This window comes from Rutidosis leptorrhynchoides, chromosome 2, assembly GCF_046630445.1.
Source record: "Rutidosis leptorrhynchoides isolate AG116_Rl617_1_P2 chromosome 2, CSIRO_AGI_Rlap_v1, whole genome shotgun sequence".
In the NCBI taxonomy this organism is placed as follows: domain Eukaryota; kingdom Viridiplantae; phylum Streptophyta; class Magnoliopsida; order Asterales; family Asteraceae; genus Rutidosis; species Rutidosis leptorrhynchoides.
The window spans coordinates 339,083,387-339,104,127 of NC_092334.1; the positions used below are offsets into that span (position 1 = coordinate 339,083,387).

General features: G+C 29.7%; 1 long non-coding RNA gene across 2 annotated transcripts; it reads right to left on the bottom strand.

The window, feature by feature from the left end:
• Positions 1 to 1,181: 1,181 nt before the first annotated feature.
• LOC139891922 (uncharacterized) lies at positions 1,182 to 5,145 on the bottom strand. Of its 2 annotated transcripts, none has more exons than XR_011773910.1 (5): positions 4,767 to 5,145; positions 4,583 to 4,644; positions 2,798 to 4,466; positions 1,913 to 2,065; positions 1,182 to 1,823 (listed from the first exon to the last, which is right to left on the bottom strand). It is a non-coding gene; the product is annotated as an uncharacterized lncRNA (long non-coding RNA). The 2 variants fall into 2 exon arrangements; XR_011773909.1 differs by having other exon boundaries at positions 1,913 to 2,108.
• Positions 5,146 to 20,741: the final 15,596 nt, after the last annotated feature.

The following is a 20,741-nucleotide window of genomic DNA, read 5'->3' on the forward strand; positions in this document are numbered from 1 at the left end:
TATAAACTCGAAGTTTGAGTCAATCTCAAATTTGTTTGATAATTCCTTCAATCATCATCTTTCCATCCAGGTCTTCAAGTTTCCTTTGTCTATACTTGAGATATCTTAACGCAAAATTGAGGGTTTCATCAGAATATTTTGGTAGTTCATGAGTTCGGATGAAAACCTTTTCCTTTTGAGAAATTGTACATACGAAACCCTCATGATCAATCTTTGTATATAATAGAACCATTTTCTCAAGTTCTGCTATTGACTGATTTGGACAAGTAATGCGCAATTTCTTTGTTTGAGGTTCAACTCCTATTTGAAAATCTTCGCATCTTATCAATTCAACAGCTTCATACATGTATCGCTTATGAATACCGAAAATCGAACCGAAAGAGATTCGGTATCGGTTTCGGTTCCAGGAATCGGACGTTTTCGGTTTCGGTACGGTACGGTACGGTTCTGATATTTATTTCGGGAAATCGGTATTTGGTACCAAAATTCAACATTGTCAAAAAATTGCGGTACCAAGTGGGTAAGAAACCGAAAAATACCGGTACCAATACCGGTTCCGTATTGAAATTTCGGTACGGTTTCGGTTCTCCATTTTATTCAATTTCGGTACCGGTACTAACCGGTTCCAGTACAGTTCGGTACGGTTCCGAAACCGATCTCATCGCTAATAATCAGAATGGAGATCGAACTACCAATTCCCAAACATTCCCCCGCACTTTTGCACTCAAGTTTTAATCGGGTACTGTTTTCTGAACAGGTGACGGAAATAGTGCATACATGATTTTATGAGTAGACTATTTTGTAAATATGATTATTGTTATTATTAATTTTTATCTATCTGTAAATCAAAATTATGTTTAGAATATATGAAAAAATCACATTCTTTTAATTTTTTACTAGTTTATAACCCGTGATTTCACGGGTTTTTAAAATAAGCGAATAAAAAACTATCGCGGGTTTTTAGAATAAGCGAATAAAAAACCTATTTTGACAGTCAAATTAAATCACAAGTCGAACAAAATCATGGAACACTTGTATGCATGGTGAAAAAAAGTGAAAGGCAACACAATGTAGTGCAATAGTAAAAATAACGATAATAATACAAAAAGAATATTAATATTAATTTTAGTAATGAACTAACATAAATTATAGTTCTCAGATTTACAAAAGTGTATGAACTAAAATATACTCAATGTCAAGAATATCGATTGAAATATTTCAAAGGATCAGATAACTAAAAATACCGTAGAACGTAAACCTTTTTTGTTCTTGTTTAGTGGTACAGTGCATGCAAGCAAAATCAAGATAATAATTACAGAATATGGTAAACTCAATCATAAATTACCAGGTTTTATGCTTTACTACCAAAATCAAGCACTGTCATTATAGAAACAATATCATCCGGTCTTGATGTACTCTCAACTTCTCTTCCTAACTCAACTTCTCTTCCTAATCGCCCTTTATACGGTCCTGCAGAAACTTCCTATCCAAACTAACACGATCAACTAATAATTCATTAAAAAGTTTCACAAGCTTGACTCCAACCTGATGTGGAGTCATTTGACATAGCCATTTGAGAAGTTTCTATGAAGGAGAGATCTGTATCCCCAAAACTACTGAAAGAAACAACTTCGGAAATAACATGAGAGAAATCGCCATGAGGCAACTGTCAACTGTCAGAAGAGGTTATCATCTTCTAGATAAATGCGCCTTGCAATTTTCCTTTGAGACATAGTTCTAGGAACCACAGACCCAACAGCGTAGTTAGGGGGCAGTAGACAATGAACCTCATCATCTGGAGCCCCTTTTTGTCACACGTACGGCTGCAATCACGTAAATAACAGTGAATAAATATTAACTTCATATTATGTAGTATGATAACGTAATTTGACAAAGAATGAATAAATGTTACCTTTATATTCTATGGTAGTTAAATTAGCATGTTAACTGTAGGTATTGTGTATGTTACATTCGTTCATGCAATCGGCAGCATCAGCAACAATCCAATTACTGAGCACTCCAATTACTGAGCCGAAATGAAATCGTGATCTCCACAAATGGTTCTCTAAATTTCGATTATGTTAAACTTCAAATAGGTCATGTCACATCTATTGATATTTCAATATACCTTAGTAGCAGTAACAAAGAGTATAGGTTTCGTAAACTTTACTTTATAATAAACAACTCATTAAGAATTCTTTATAATAATATATTATTATAAACAAGAAGATATGAATATGAAAAGCAACTCAAGTTATATACAAAATATGGCAAGAACTTGAATTATAAAGAACCCATTAAGAATTCTTTATGTTTTCTATGTTCAGATGCATATATAAGTAATTCAAGTAATATAAAGTAAAACTTGAAATTAGAATACTTAAAGGTCACAATTTTGATTCAAACTGAAGTAGATGTTCTAGTGTGTCAAATAAATCAACAACCCATATCACTTTGATAAAAGATATGACAACTGTGTTGTGATGTAATCTCCATACACGGTTAATGAAACAAAGTCAATCAACAAACAAGCATCACAACGCTACATTATTGGGTCTAGTGGGTTCTTTTTTGGTTCAATGCTTCTTTTCTGATTTAATTTCCGGGTTTTTTTTTTTTATTCTGCCAACAAACATGTATCAGAAAATTTTTACTTATAACAGAAGTCTAGGATTGTCACAAGCAAAGCGGAGTAGTGTTACTAAAAATATAAAATTGTCCTTCCACAGACTTATTGAGTATAATATAATGATAAAGACGTTCCAACAAAGATCATAAGAAAATAAAAATAACTTACTTGCTGCTTAATACAAAACGCTTCATTGCTTCACCTTTGGGTTAAGTTGGATAAATGTGCATCAACTTCATATAATGACCAAAAGATTCATAGAAAACCAAAACTTTATGAAGAAAAACAAACTTGCAACCAAACCCATTGTTCACATTTCCATCAACGAATTCAACTAATCAGCTGATTTTTTTAGGGTTACTGAATCATCAATTGCAGTTCAAAGTTTCTAAGACAAAAAGTGTGAATCAGAACATCATCACAAAAAAGTACCAGGTCATGGTTTATCAGTTTCCCAATTTAGAATTTTATCTCAACTCTCACATTATCAGACCATCATAATCATCATGTAACAAAATCATCTATTGCATATATATATACATACATTGACGACTTCAAACGCTCCAACTCATCATCAAAGGTTTTTCTATGAAAAGAAACTCATCATCAAAGATGAAATTTACATTTTTCGTCCTAGAACAATCAAGGGAATCGTAAATAGACATTTCAACAAACAACTTAAAGACATAAATATATAAAAAAATTTCCACTTTTTGAACTCTAAAACATGTAACAAAAACACCATAAATAATAAGATCTTTAAACAGATTACGTAAAACAACAAATCCATAAAATATTACACATATACAAATTCCAAAGACAGTTCTTAGACTATTCCTAACCCTGACTGTGATGTCAGAGTCGAATTGTGCACTTTTTGGTAAAAAAAAATGGATTTTTGGCTCTGACTGTATTTGACTCTCGTTAACCCAAAATCAATGATGGAGAATTTTTGGGGCAGCAGGGGGCTGTGGCCACCCCAAGTGTTTGACTTATAATTATAGTACTCCCTCCGTCCCATCTTAAGTGTCCACTGTTGACTTTTCAAAGTCATTTTTTGTCAACTTTGACCATAAATATTTTTATTTGTGCTATATAATATTTGATGGAAATTATATGAATAATTTGAGTTTTAAATGTGTTTTCATTCCATATAATTTTCATCACATATTATATAACACAAATAAAGATATTTACGGTTAAAGTTGACAAAGAAAAACTTTGAAAACTCAACAGGGGATACTTAAGATGGGACGGAGGTAGTAATAAGTAGCGCATTAACTCCAATAAGTAACAAATAATTAATAGTTACCCTTTCAGCCCCTCTAAAATAAAGGAACTCCGTATATGTTTGACTTACAATTTATAAGTAGCGTATATTTTTGACTTACAATTATAGTGTATATGTTTGTCATAAAATTGTAGTCATATGTTCATTAAAACATTCATATTAACAAAAGGAAAAAAAATAACAGTACAATCTTAATCTTAATCTTATTTAGAGTAATATATTAAGATTCAGATATGAATTTTTATTATTATTAATGATAAATTGCAAGTGTTCTTGTTATCATATGTAAATTTTTATATATAGAAAAGGTGACTTGTTATAAACTCAAATGTTTCAAATAGACCGATAGATAATACACTTTAATTGGTTTTATTATTAGTAGTAAGTTTGTAATACATAATATATATTATGTAATAGTTTGTTGTTCGTTTAGTTAAGTATTTGTTTAAAAGAACTTTGTGCAAGTTTATTTTTTATATGCATTCGAAACATATTTAACTTAGGAAAATTTTTGGCCCCCTCAACTAAATGGTTCAAGCTCTGTCCCTGTTCAAAATATCAAATTTTTGTGTCAAATATCGAGTGAGTGATGTGGTAAAATTTGATTGGAAGGTGGGTATGAAAAATTAATAAATAACAAAAATATATACACACTCTTTCACCTGATTGGTCCAAATCAGTAAACTCGTGTAAGTCATGCACAAAAAGTCTCGAGCAATAAGACCTATACATTGAACTTTACTTTCAATCAAAGTTTACAATTATTGAAATCATCAAGAATATGGTTTGTATTTACCGAAGAGTATAATATTCACAAGAATAACCTAATTATATAGCGTGACTTACATATTGCAGCATCGAGATTGTTCTGGATGATCAGAAATTGAAATATTCCATCCAAATGTATTTCGCCATGTCTTTATCAATACATCTATGAATATGGTTTTGCATTTGCCGTTTGCGAACCCTAACTTGATTCAATCGATGATGAATTATTAGTGATTTCTGGTAATTTTTAACTATCAGAAACTAAACTGAAGAATCCCTATAACATTTGTATATCGCAATTTGTTCTTCACGGATTGATTTTTAATCTGCATCTGCTTCGTATATTCAACCCTGATTTGATTTTTTTATTTTTTAATGGAAGAAGGGTTGATGGTTTGATGTTGAATTTAATTGCTGTTTGTGATTGTGAATAATGCGGAGTATCGAATTACCCCGTGTTTTAGTTAGGCATGGGTTTTTGAGGATATTTTTGTCAAGAAACACTAGATTAGGAGAGCAGATAAACAATTGTTGAGTCATCAAGAAAATTAATGGTTGTTATTTAAAGATGAGAGTTAATCTAATGGTTCTCTTTAAAATAAATTAAAATAGATAATGGAGAACTAGTATGGTATTGTATGTTATAGACAGGCTCGCACAAATCATTAGTAATGGAGGGGAGGTGAACTTGAAATAAACTTAATATATATATATATATATATATATATATATATATATATATATATATATATATATAGGGGTAGGATCAAGAGAGAAGTAACCATTCGGGGGGAAGCGGGAGGAAGCAAAAACTTTTTTTTTTCTTCGTTTTTTGAAAAAACTTTGTTCACGAACATTATAGATGGGATGAAAATATGAACATTTAGTAGAGACACTTTGTGATAAATGTTTTTATTTTGGCGGGAAAACGATCGAAGAAGTAATATATAACAATTATCGTATTTTTCGAGCATATGTTGAGGTTTTAGCTATTGAGGTTTAGATATTAGGGTTTAGATATTAGGGTTTATAGGGTTTAGATATTAGGGTTTAGAAATTTAGGGTTTAGGGTTTAGATTTAGGGTTTAGATTGAGTTTTTAACACGAACGGTTTAGAGTTTAGGGTTTAGGGTTTAGGGTTTAGGGTTTGGTGTTTTGGGTTTATGGAATAAACCCAAAACACCAAACCCTAAACCCTAAACTCTAAATCGAGCTAAATTTTACTTCACAAAATATGAATAAAAGACGTTCATATTCTTCACGAACAATATTATCTTGAATGTTATTTTTGTCGATCGTTTTCCCGCCTAAATAATGACATTCATCACGAAGTGTCTCTTCTAAATGTTCATATTTTCGTGTGATCTTGATGCCGGAAAAAAAAATTCCAAAAAAACGAATTTTTTTTTTTCTTCCCCCGTTTCCCCCCGATTGGTTACTTCCCCATTAATCCTGCCCCTATATATATATATATATATATATATATATATATATATATATATATATATATAGACTTTCAGAGTCATAAATATGCTTATTAAATCAATAAAAATTATCTAACTCATTTATTAGACGGGTAAAAAAGTAAGAAAAATCATAATGGTAAAAAAGTTAAAAAAATTAATAATAAGTGTATTAAATAAAAATGTCATAAATTATATTTAAATAATTATGATTCATAAATAGATAAACTTTTCATCATCTAATTAAAATTAGTTATTCTTCTTTGTAGTCTATAAATATCTCATCTCCATTTCATTTTTCATATCAATCATCTTCATCTTCATTCTATTTTCACATATTAATCATACAAAAGAGCACATTATATTATCAATGTTGTATTTTTGATTTTTTTAAGATGAAAAGAAGAAGAAATGATATATAGATTATTATTGTAGCTATAGTGTGTATATATATATATATATATATATATATATATATATATATATATATATATATATATATCCGAATACAATATCTATATATATACATATAGTATCAAAACTAATATATATATATATATATATATATATATATATATATATATATATATATATATATATATATATATATATATATATATATATATATATATATATATATATATATATATATATATATATATATATATATATATATATATTGTAGCTATCAATGAAACACCAATTTCAAAGTATTGTAAAGCCTGGACAAGTCAACAAGAAACGTGATTGTCTCTATGTTGTATCGATTCGTCTGAAAATTCCCTTTTTAATTTTAATATTATAATATTATGATTATTATATTGTATATTTGTAGAATTTATATGATTAATAATTAAAATTATGATTATTATTATGATTATAGTTCATAATTATAAATATGAATATGATTACGATTATGATTAATAGTAGTTATTATTATATTATTATTATTTCATTTTATTTATAACTTATATAACTCTGATTATTATAGGTGAAACAGGTTTTATACATGTAAATATATAGATCATGTTTATTTAAATAATGAATATTATGATATTATGATTATTATACTACGTATTATATATTTGTATAATTTATATGATTAATAATTAAGATATGATTATTATTATGATTATAGTTTATAATTATAAGTATGAATATGATTACGATTATTATTAATAGTACTTATTATTATATTTATTATTATCTTCTTTTAATTATGATTTATATAACTATAATTATTATATGTGTAACAGGTCTTATACATGTAAATATATAGTTCATGTTTATTTAAATAATAATTATACATATACGTGTGTGTGTGTGTGTGTGTGTGTGTGTATATATATATATATATATATATATATATATATATATATATATATATATATATAATCATTATTTAAATAAACATGAACTATATATTTACATGTATTTACATGCATAATGGGATCAACATCAACTCTTACTTCGCGGTTATTGTGTTTTAAATCAACTCCCGCCATGACTTTAACCATTCTGAACACGAATTTCAAAATAGTAAAATTTGAAACAAGTCATGCAACGCATTAGATGTACAATGGAATCAACTGTTAAACATAAATTTTTAAAATTTGAGATTTTAAACAATCCGTGTAACACACGGACTTTGCTTTCTAGTAAACTTAATTTTTAAACTCTTACAAGTCATGAGTCAAATTAAATATTCAAAATTAGAGCATTAGACCACGTTGGTCTTAATTTATTTTCGATAAAGTTGACTCTTTACGAGTTATTTATTTACTCTTATGACTTATATGTGATTCACTACTAAGATCGGCGCATTTAGACGTGTGGAAAAGCCCATTTAAACGTGTTATTCAACACGTCAAAATGTCACAACACTAATTGATAATGCCAATTAGTGCAATTTGCACCGGTCTAATAAACTCAACTAGACGTGTCCACTTTTGACAATTAGACGTGTTCAGCAGTTGTTAAACGGGTTTCAATTAGACGTGGTCTGTTAGCTCATTTAGACGTGTTCCATTACTTAAATTATACGTGGTCTAAACCCATTTGGACGTGTTCCGTTAGTAAACTTAGACGTTTTCCAAGTAAAATTAGACGTGTTCTAGGGCAATTTGAAAACATAATTAGTCGTGTCACGTAATAACTTGTACCCGCCAAAAATTTCTCAAATATTTTAAAATTTCAGATTTTAATATTAAATATTTCAATTTTGAAATAGCCGCCAATATTAACTACCAGTTCAAATTACACGTCAAATATAACAGACTTGCAATTAAATGTGTTAGCAAGTAGACGAGTTTAAAGCTAGATGCTGCTGCTAATTAAAATGTCTAAAATGCTTGAGCTAGTAAATAAAATGATTAAATGATAATAAAATGAATAAATATTATACAGATCACCCAAATTAAAAATCAATAAAAGAAAATGTAATACAAAACCCAACTATATAATTCATAAACTGTATACTTTAAACCTAAACCTAAAAACCTAAGGTGTTTGCGCACCCATATATCACACCCATCCAAAATGCAGTCGGTCTTTACTTCACAAAGTTTTTCATTCTGCTATATACCTACAAGAACATCCACATTTTACAGCAATTAATGCAAAATTGATATGCTAAAATGATTGATGATCAGTGCAACAAGTTTTACAAAAATGGGTTAATCTGCTACAGTTTGATAATCTGTGATTGATGATCAGTGCAACAATTCATGTTCATGTTTCATTTTAAGAAAAAGATCAAAGACATTTCATGAATATAGAAATGTACGAAACTCTTGATCAACAAGATTAACAGTTCAAGGGTGTGATAATCAGTTATAGTTGTACAATAATTAATACATACCTTGTTCAGATCAAAACGGACTCCACAAATGTCATCTTTCAATAATATCGTCTACATCAATGTTAGATAAGCAACGTTTATCCCATGAAAGTTGTAGATTTAAATTTTATATATATATATATATATATATATATATATATATATATATATATATATATGGGTGGTAATCCCATGAGAATGTTCTCATTTATATCTAAGGGTGAGAGCAGATTGGGACCGTAGGATGCACTTGATCAAGAAAAAATCAAATAAATATAATTCATACTTAAAAAGGGTATCCATGTAAAATTACATCAATTTTAAAATTTTAAAAACTTCTGTAAATATTTAAACTTCTGTTACTTTATCCCCTGTAAAGAACTCTTTCACTTTCGTTATTTATCACGTACGTATAAATCAATTAGGATCCATCAATCACCAATGTTAAAACCTAACAACGTTATTTAGCACATACGTCTAGTTAGGATGCAAAGTCATATTTAATAGATGTGTTGCTTTAGTAAGGGGATGCATTGACCATAATTTGTTGTGTTTGACAAAATAACTTAAACTGAATGTGTTTAACAAAAGCAATAAGATTAAGAAAATCTAAAAGTGTATTAAAGGATGCCTTAAAATTAAGAATGATGCATCAATTTAATCAGGATGCTTTGTTGCATAAATCACCGATGTTTTTATGCTTTTGATATTAAGAACATCAATGTTTTTATGTATATATATATATATTCTAAAATGGAGTTTACTGTAAATGTAGTAATGGAATGATGGTGCAAAATAAGAATAGGATGCAACTATAAAATAGAATAGCTGGTTAAATCCCATGAGAATATATATGGGTGTTAATCCCATGAGAATGTTCTCATTTATATCTAAGGGTGAGAGCAGATTGGGACCGTAGGATGCACTTGATCAAGAAAAAATCAAATAAATATAATTCATACTTAAAAAGGGTATCCATGTAAAATTACATCAATTTGAAAATTTTAAAAACTTCTGTAAATATTTAAACTTCTGTTACTTTATCCCCTGTAAAGAACTCTTTCACTTTCGTTATTTATCACGTACGTATAAATCAATTAGGATCCATCAATCACCAATGTTAAAACCTAACAACGTTATTTAGCACATACGTCTAGTTAGGATGCAAAGTCATATTTAATAGATGTGTTGCTTTAGTAAGGGGATGCATTGACCATAATTTGTTGTGTTTGACAAAATAACTTAAACTGAATGTGTTTAACAAAAGCAATAAGATTAAGAAAATCTGAAAGTGTATTAAAGGATGCCTTAAAATTAAGAATGATGCATCAATTTAATCAGGATGCTTTGTTGCATAAATCACCGATGTTTTTATGCTTTTGATATTAAGAACATCAATGTTTTTATGTATATATATATATTCTAAAATGGAGTTTACTGTAAATGTAGTAATGGAATGATGGTGCAAAATAAGAATAGGATGCAACTGTAAAATAGAATAGCTGGTTAAATCGTGTATGGTGAATTTTCAGATTGAGTAGTTGAAGATGCTCATGCTAAAAAATAGGATAAGTTAGTAACCGATGGATACATTTTCAAGTACAAAGTGGCCCTAATACACCCCTGATTACACGTTTATAATTATAATTTTATTTAAATTATTAAAACTAAATTTAAATTATATAATTTAGATGTGTGGTCAAGATGTGTTCTCACAAAATATAAAAATATAAGAATGTTCTCATTTGAATACATTTATATATATATATATATATATATATATATATATATATATATATATATATATATATATATATATATATATATATATGTTCATGCATATTTTTTCCCAGGGAAAACATACACACGGACATCAATGCGAAAGGGTTTTTTTAGGCGTGAACGTCGTTGATCTTAGGTTCGGTTACCGTGAATAACCCGTACCCGAGATGATGATCTCGGGAGGGTGGCCAACGAATTGCCCGTCGGTCGATAGTCGGACCTTATCGACGACAAAGGGAGAAAAAACCCTACAAGACCCGTAGGTAAAAACCCTAGAGTTGCGATCGTGAAGACGATCGTGGAGAAGATCCGGTGATAACTGCCGTGTGCGTTGCGGACTTGCGGTGGCGGCGTTGCGGTGTGATCGAATGATCGTATGAGGTGGTGCTTTCATTGAGAGAGTAAGAGTTGTATGAAATTGGGAGATTGTAAACTTGATGTAGGTTTTGCCCCATATTTATAGATGAGAATTATGGTTAATTGACTTGGGGCCCAAGTTAATTGTGTAGACCCTAATTGGGCTAAACCCTACGTCATCAAGTCCCCCAAGTTTGGTATGATATTTTTGTCAAGTATCGTATCGAACTTCTCATTATGCTGCGAAAAATAAGTTCACATGAGCCTGCGCAAACAACTGTGCGTAAACCCGCGAACAGATGCGCAAAGAACCGCATGCAGAGTGCGCAGGGAAACCGCGTGAACTACCATGCGTAAAATCGCATGAAAATTGCGTCTAAAGTCACGGACAACTGTGCGCAAAGTGTGCGTAACCTGGATAAAAGCGCGTGGACAGTTGCGCAAGCGCACGAACATCTGCGCTAAATATTCATGTACTTAAACCGCATATAACGAATTAAAAGCTCAATAAGAAAAGACAAACCTTCTCAAACCGAACGATAGACGGTAGAAACCAGAGACATAATGCATCGTGTGTGACGACCCGGAAACTTCCGACCAAATTTAAACTTAATCTTTACATGATTTCGATACGATAAGCACAGTCTGTAATATTGAGTCTCAAAATTTTTGAACTGTATCATGAATTCATTTGACCTTCGACTATTCTCGACGATTCACGAACAACCAATTGTAAACAAATACTTTTATAAATATAAATATATAATTATATATACCAATTTGAAATATAAAATGATATATGATTTAATTGTAAAATAGTAAACAATATAATAAAATTGTTATTTAAAAATGAATCTATATATCATTATTATTATAGCTTGTAGTAAAACTTTAATTTTTGTTATTATGATTATGATTAGTATTATTATCAGTATCAACAATATTACTATTATCATTTTCTTTTATTTCTTATTATTATTAGTATCAATTTTGATAAAATTATTATTAATATTATCAATATTATATTTCTATTATAATTATTATTATTATTACTTTTATTAAAAATTGTAATAGATTTATATCATTAATTAATATTACAAAGTATAATAAAATAGATATATACATAAATGCAAATATATAACTACAATTATATAAATAGATATATAAACAGAATCCAGCTATTGATATATAAAAAGGTATATATATATATATATATATATATATATATATATATATATATATATATATATATATATATATATATATATATATATATAAATACATTATATTATATACATAAGTAATACAGAAAAGAACCTAACTTGTTTCCAATCGTTATCAGACTAAAAAGAAGTTTGTTTTCTGTCTATTAACAGTACAAATCAGGGATTTGATTACATGATTGAATCCAAAGTTGTTAGCAGTCTTTTTCACTTTCTATTTTTTTTATTTTATTTTGTACCCGATGAATTACTTTTGCCAACTCTTCCTCTACTTTTCTGTCTTAAAAAGCCATTTAATCATCATCTTAAATGCTGTTTTTCAACCACCTGCACCCACCTTGAAAACAACCTACACCACCTTGCACCACCACTACCGCCGAACCACCTTCTACCATCGTGTACCACCATTATCATTTATATATGTTCTTTTCTTTTCGTTACTTGTTTTGGTCTGTACAAGAACAAACCACACAAACCACCATCAATCACCACTACAAAACTCATTACCTCTAACTTTACGTTTCTATTTTAATCACCCAAATTACCACCCAATCATAACCATAAACTACTAGCTGCTACTACTACTTACTATTTTCTGTTGAGAACCGAACTCACAATCATCACCTCCCCTTTAACCATCTCCAAATCATCACCATGATCACCCTCACCAACACAATAAAACTGCAGTTGCTTCATCTGTTTCTGCAGGTCATCACAGCCTGCCACCCAGCTGCAGGTTTACATCCACCACCACTGAAGCTACAATAACTTTATTGTGGTAAACCGCCACCCAAAAACCATCCTCAAACTCCATGATTGCTGCTGCTATCAATTTGCCCCTCTTTTGTTTGCTTTAGTCAAAACCCACCTTGCAACACCCATACCCCCAACTTCTTATGTACCCAAAACAAAACCCATTTGAAAAACCCACTGAAAATTCGCTGATTGAAGCTTCCTTCTATTTCTGTTTTTAATACAATAAATAATAGAAGATAAATAGACAGGATTATGAGTGCTGCTATGATTAAAATAAAAATGATGGTGATTAAATACGATAGATACTCGCTAGCTCTTCTTCTTTCTTTTCATTCGATCGACACCACAAAGACAGACGTATTGTTCTTGCTGCTACTGCATCTATTTCTTTTCCTGTTTTAATCGACTCCCAGCTCAAACCCATCAAAACCATAAGCAGGTCAGTAGCTATAATCGATTATCACAAACCCTTAAATTACTAATCGAATAAATTACTTTTGATTTTTACAATTATTAATCAAAATCCACAAGCAGGACTGTAACTAGTATCGACTATCACAAAACCCTTGAACAGCACAAACTATTACTACTCGTGTTCAATTAATTTAAAAGTATAGAATATATAAATGGATGAAAGAATTAAAAGAGTATTAATGAGCCAATTACTTACATCATCGATTAATAAATCGAATTCTTGTTAGATTGAAGCAGAATGATGAATATCAGCGATGATAAAGACCGATGATGACGAGGATGTTGACAAATCGATGACCTTCTATTTATCAACGATTTCTGGTTGTTTAATCTGTTGATGATGATGATGATCATTGATGGAACGATCGAAGATGATACTTTCCCTGAGTTTCTTCTTTCTTCAATCTGATTTCTCTGTGAGATCCACAAATAAAACGCGTGATCCCTTATTTTTAGGTATAATAATAATAATAATAATAATAATAATAATAATAATAATAATAATAATAATAATAATAATAATAATTATTATTATTATTATTATTATTATTATTATTATTAAAAATTTACATCTAAAAATTTCAAAATACATTACATATTATTATATTTTAATTTTAATATGTTATTATTATATAAACTTATACGTAATATTGTTAATATTATGTATATAAATATATAAATATATATATATATATATATATATATATATATATATATATATTACATAATTATATTTATATAAAATATATTATAAAATACATTATAAAACATAAATATAATATTAATTAAAATGTATTATAAACATTAATATGTATATAATATTTATAACATATTTATAATATTAAAATATTTTAATAAAAGATATATTAGTTATATATAAATATTCTAATAAATAACTACTATATTTTATATTAATAAGAAATTTTATTATGAAAAGTTAATAATAAATATTAATATATTATTAATTTAACCTATAACTAATAATTAAATCATCAATAATAATATACGAATATCTCGATTACAATTATATGTATTAATATATACAAATGATATAGGTTCGTGAATCCGAGGGCAACCCTGCATTGTTCAGTTTGTCTAATGTCGTCATATGTATTTTTACTACAAAATACATTAGGTGAGTTTCATTAATCCTTTTTTAAATGCTTTCGCAATATATATTTTTGGGACTGAGAATGCATGCGCTGCTTTTATAAATGTTTTACGAAATGGACACAAGTGATCGAAACTACATTCTATGGTTGGATTATCTGATCGAATATGCCCTTTTTATATAGTCTGGTAATCTAAGAATTAGGGAACAGAAACCCTAATTGACGCGAACTCTAAAGATAGATCTATCGGGCCCAACAAGCCCCATCCAAAGTACCGGATGCTTTAGTACTTCGAAATTTATATCATGTCCGAAGGAGGATCCCGGAATGATGGGGATATTCTTATATGCATATTGTGAATGTCGGTTACTAGGTGTTCAATCCATATTAATGATATTTTTGTCTCTATGCATGGGACGTATGATTATGAGAAATGGAAGTATGAAATCTTGTGGTCTAATAAAATTATGAAATGATTCTTTATGATAAACTAATGAACTCACCAACCTTTTGGTTGACACTTTTAAGCATGTTTATTCTCAGGTACGAAAGAAATCTTCCGCTGTGCATTTGTTCATTTTAGAGATATTACTTGAAGTCATTCATGACATATTTCAAAAGACGTTGCATTCGAGTCATTGAGTTCATCAAGATTATTATTAAGTCAATTATAGTTAGATATATTATGAAATGGTATGCATGCCGTCAACTTTCGATGTAATGAAATATTGTCTTTTCAAAAACGAATGCAATGTTTGTAAAATGTATCATATAGAGGTCAAGTACCCCGCGATGTAATCAACTATTGTGAATCGTTTATAATCGATACGGACTTCATCCGGATGGATTAGGACGGGTCCTTTCAGTTGGTATCAGAGCGGTGGTCTTAGCGAACCGGGTCTCGCATTAGTGTGTCTAACTGATAGTCGTTAGGATGCATTAGTGAGTCTGGACTTCGACCGTGTCTGCATGTCAAAAGTTTTGCTTATCATTTCGTGTTGAAAATTACTTGCTTATCATTCTTAGAGAATCACTTGCTTACCATCCTTAGTCTAGACACATCTTATTGCATTGAGTGCATGATTAGTGTATAGACGAAATTCGTATCTTATCATATCTACTGATTCATATCTTAGCGTATCTATTACCGTAAACTTTGCCTGACAGTTCCATAGATTCCTCTGTAACTTATCGGATTTTAGTATTATATATGCATATGTAAATTATTTATTGCAGGGTACTAATCTACATCCTATAATCTATTTCTTATCGAAAATCCTTCATCTGATCGTACGAGATGAATCCCTCAACCAGTTCGAATCCCTCGGATTCCGACAGCTATTCCGACATAGATGTTCACCTAAGCTCCGAAAACAGCGTCATCGGCATGAATCAACCAATCAGCCATTATCAATTCATCTGATGGGTTCTTAGTCGACTTAATTAATGGAAACGCGCAGAAGGTAATCCCTTCCACCAACCGAATTCACCTCTTGACAATGAACCTGAAGCGTTTACCGGCGAACCTGTTCGAAACACCATTTTCAGTCTCATTTCCAGGATAACTCAACAAGATTATATTCTATCCACAATTCTGAACCTTATTCATCCGCTCGTTCCGACCGACAATCATCCTGGAGTAATAAGTCAACGAACTTCGCGCTTGAATAATCAATTCGGAGAATATGGTGCAAAATGTACCAGCTTCAGCAACATCACCGGCACCCACAGTACCATCAATAACAGCACCCGTACCATCAACAATCCATGCTTCAATATCATCATCTGTACTTTGAGTATGATCTTCGTTCTACGTATCGTTCTACCTCATTTATCTTCGTTCGACATGGCGAATATGTAATCTCTAAAGTTTTAAAGATTATTTATTCTAATTCCAACCGAAAAGCAAATGAGTTTAATATCATATTAACTCATTAAATCCATGAATACATCTGAAGAAAATATATATGTATATATGTTTTCATAAAGATTGTAATTAAAAATTCTCTTGTACAAACTATTAATGGTGAAAATATTTTAACGGGTAGGTAATACCCGAGGAATATTTAAATTTCACATTAATAAATTACATTGTACGTTCTTCGAATCTGTTTCAACAGTCATATACTATCCTACTTACATCCACCGATATACAAATCCGTTCACCACAGAATAACCATATTCATCCAATTTCATATTCGGATTTTGATTTATCATAATCCAACAAGTGGCATAATGAAGAAAACATTGTACAAAATAAAATTTGTTAGAAACAAACAATTTAACTATGAGGAATTTTGTTAAGAATACACGCTAACTGTTCCTAGCTAATTATTTCTAGCTAACTGATTACATTTTATTTATCGCAATTTAATTATCGCAATTTACATCCTCCCAATTTTATTCATTGTCATTTAATTTTCTGTATTTACTTTACGCACTTTATTTATCATCATTTAATTTCTGTTATTCATTTTATGCACTTTAAATATTGGGTCACGATACGTATTAATTAATTCGAATATTATATCTTAAATTATATATGAATTATTGGACTGTCAACTGTAGACTATCGACTGTGGACTAATAACATTGGACAATTAAAATGAATTAAAATGAATTAAAATATTGAATATAACATATGAAACTAAACATTTCTTCAAGTTGCCACTTGATTTCATCTTAAACCTCATTTGTATCTTGACGATTACAATCTGCGTTCAAACCTTTCATGATTCTTGAAAACACCTCAATCGATAGGATGAATCAACCACACTTCATCTACGGAAGGAAAGATTTGTGCATAAGTTATGCACCTGAGAAACTCTCGGCAACTGAGTAAAAGTTTAACACGTAGCCGCGTCAGATCCTTTTGGCATTTATTAGCAAAAAAAAAAAATAACTTTGCGATCCCTTTTCAAGGTAGCAAATTTTGTCACAGCTTCAGCAAATCAACTTCGACTTTTCGTTCAAAACAACCTTATTATCACCTTGACTTATATGTATGTTCTTTTATTATTACCGGGGAATCTTTTATATTCCACCACATTACCATCAGCGTTTAATCATCTAAAAGCACAATCCTCCTGAAACCACCTCGGATTAATAACCGATGATTTAGATATCATAGCATTAAATGCAGAGGAAACAGAAAAATGGTAGATGGTCTAAACAACCAAAAGATTGATGATAAAGAAAGGAGTGTTAGGAACGCTCGATAGAAAAATGGGTATTGAAAAACAGATTGAGCTACCAATGAAGGAGACGAAGGACAAATACAAAGACCAAACCCTATATTCAAAGGATTCAGGTAATTCTGGATCCGTTGAAATCTTTAGAGATTATCTTGCTCCGAAGTCATGTTAAAATCTTGCGGAAAATCTTTCTCCATCAACCATCGAACTTAGAAATTCCAAAAGATCATCATCAATATTTTTGGTATTTCTGAGGATATTTTCATAAATATTCTCGTCCGAAATTATATACCTCTTCGTGCTTCCTGTATATCATTATATTGGAAACATTCAATAGAAAATTTAGTACCGAAAAGCAGATTATGCGGAATTATGAAGAAAGCCATAGACAAATCACAAAGAATAAGTTTGACTTCAAAGGATCCAAATGATTCAATGTCTGTTAAAGCCTTTAGTGAATATCTTGATCCTTACTCTGAACCCTTGTAGACAATAGTTTCTATCATCCTCTGATCTTAGATATTCTGAGATAGTATCGTATCTTTCATTATAAATATCCTCCATATTTCTGGAGATATTTTTATAACTATTCTTATTTGAAATCATTAATCTCTGCGTGCTATCAGTATCACATCATATAGAAACTGTTAGTTTCTATATTCTGTAAACTTTTAAGCTTAAAATATGAATGTTATTAAATTAATGTGGGAAACTGATGCATGAATTAGTATAATATAATGACACTTGATCAACGTGATTATATTACAGTAAGTCATGTTGAGTTTCTAATGGGAAGTGATGATTCACAGATCATAACGTCATCACGTGCCATGTTACATAACTCTTTCATTCTACTTAACTTCTGAACAAATCAAGAAAATGTATTCTTGATGGTTCTATCTTCCGTGATGTTGATAAATTTGAAAATCAAATCGTGCTATCACGTTCCTTCCTGTTTATAACATTATAATCATCCGAAACTCTATATCTACGAATTCTGGACCATTATTCGCTTGACTTGAAGTCGGGAAGAGAAAACAAAAGCATAAAGATTTGAAATATAAGGGAGAATATAAAGCTCAATGACAACACCGAAATTACAAACCGTGGATATCAGTACGTATAGCAATATAAAGACACGGAAGGATTATAAATACAATAATCCCTAGGGCATAATAGAAATAAATAGATTCTTCAGGTGGGAATTGGAAAAGAAGAACGATCATTGCGATAGTTAGAATAAGAACAAGGATCAGAACAGGGTTAAGCATTTTCATAAATCTTTTGAATTTGGGAATTGAGTATAGAAGTGGTGAAAACAAATGGAACGGAAAAGGTAAATTTATAATGGAAATATCAGACAGAGTAATCGAGGCAGATCACCGTATTTAATTATAGAGATCTTAATTTCCTTACTCGCCGAAGAATCAAATCTTTTAGATTTCGAAGATTTTCTTTAAATCCCCTGAATTCCGGAATTCAATCAAGACAACGTCAAAAGCTAAGACGTACCTTATTTTCTAATTCAACCGTAACCACGTCAAAAGTTAGGACGAATCTTGATTTCTAAATTTCACTCTTTGGCGATAGCTTCATTCGTACTCTTCGAATAATCGAATTATTTTATCTATATTACTCAATGATGATAAAACTCGATTTATCAACTCATATTCGTCATGAAAACATTTTTATTGTTAGTCATGACCACCTCACTCAAATTTCGGGACGAAATTTATTTAACGGGTAGGTACTGTGACGACCCGGAAACTTCCGACCAAATTTAAACTTAATCTTTACATGATTTCGATACGATAAGCACAGTCTGTAATATTGAGTCTCAAAATTTTTGAACTGTATCATGAATTCATTTGACCTTCGACTATTCTCGACGATTCACGAACAACCAATTGTAAACAGATACTTTTATAAATATAAATATATAATTATATATACCAATTTGAAATATAAAATGATATATGATTTAATTGTAAAATAGTAAACAATATAATAAAATTGTTATTTAAAAATGAATCTATATATCATTATTATTATAGCTTGTAGTAAAACTTTAATTTTTGTTATTATGATTATGATTAGTATTATTATCAGTATCAACAATATTACTATTATCATTTTCTTTTATTTCTTATTATTATAAGTATCAACTTTGATAAAATTATTATTAATATTATCAATATTATATTTCTATTATAATTATTATTATTACTTTTATTAAAAATTGTAATAGATTTATATCATTAATTAATATTACAAAGTATAATAAAATAGATATATACATAAATGCAAATATATAACTACAATTATATAAATAGATATATAAACAGAATCCAGCTATTGATATATAAAAAGTTATATATATATATATATATATATATATATATATATATATATATAAATACATTATATTATATACATAAGTAATACAGAAAAGAACCTAACTTGTTTCCAATCGTTATCAGACTAAAAAGAAGTTTGTTTTCTGTCTATTAACAGTACAAATCAGGGATTTGATTACATGATTGAATCCAAAGTTGTTAGCAGTCTTTTTCACTTTCTATTTTTTTTATTTTATTTTGTACCCGATGAATTACTTTTGCCAACTCTTCCTCTACTTTTCTGTCTTAAAAAGCCATTTAATCATCATCTTAAATGCTGTTTTTCAACCACCTGCACCCACCTTGAAAACAACCTACACCACCTTGCACCACCACTACCGCCGAACCACCTTCTACCATCGTGTACCACCATTATCATTTATATATGTTCTTTTCTTTTCGTTACTTGTTTTGGTCTGTACAAGAACAAACCACACAAACCACCATCAATCACCAC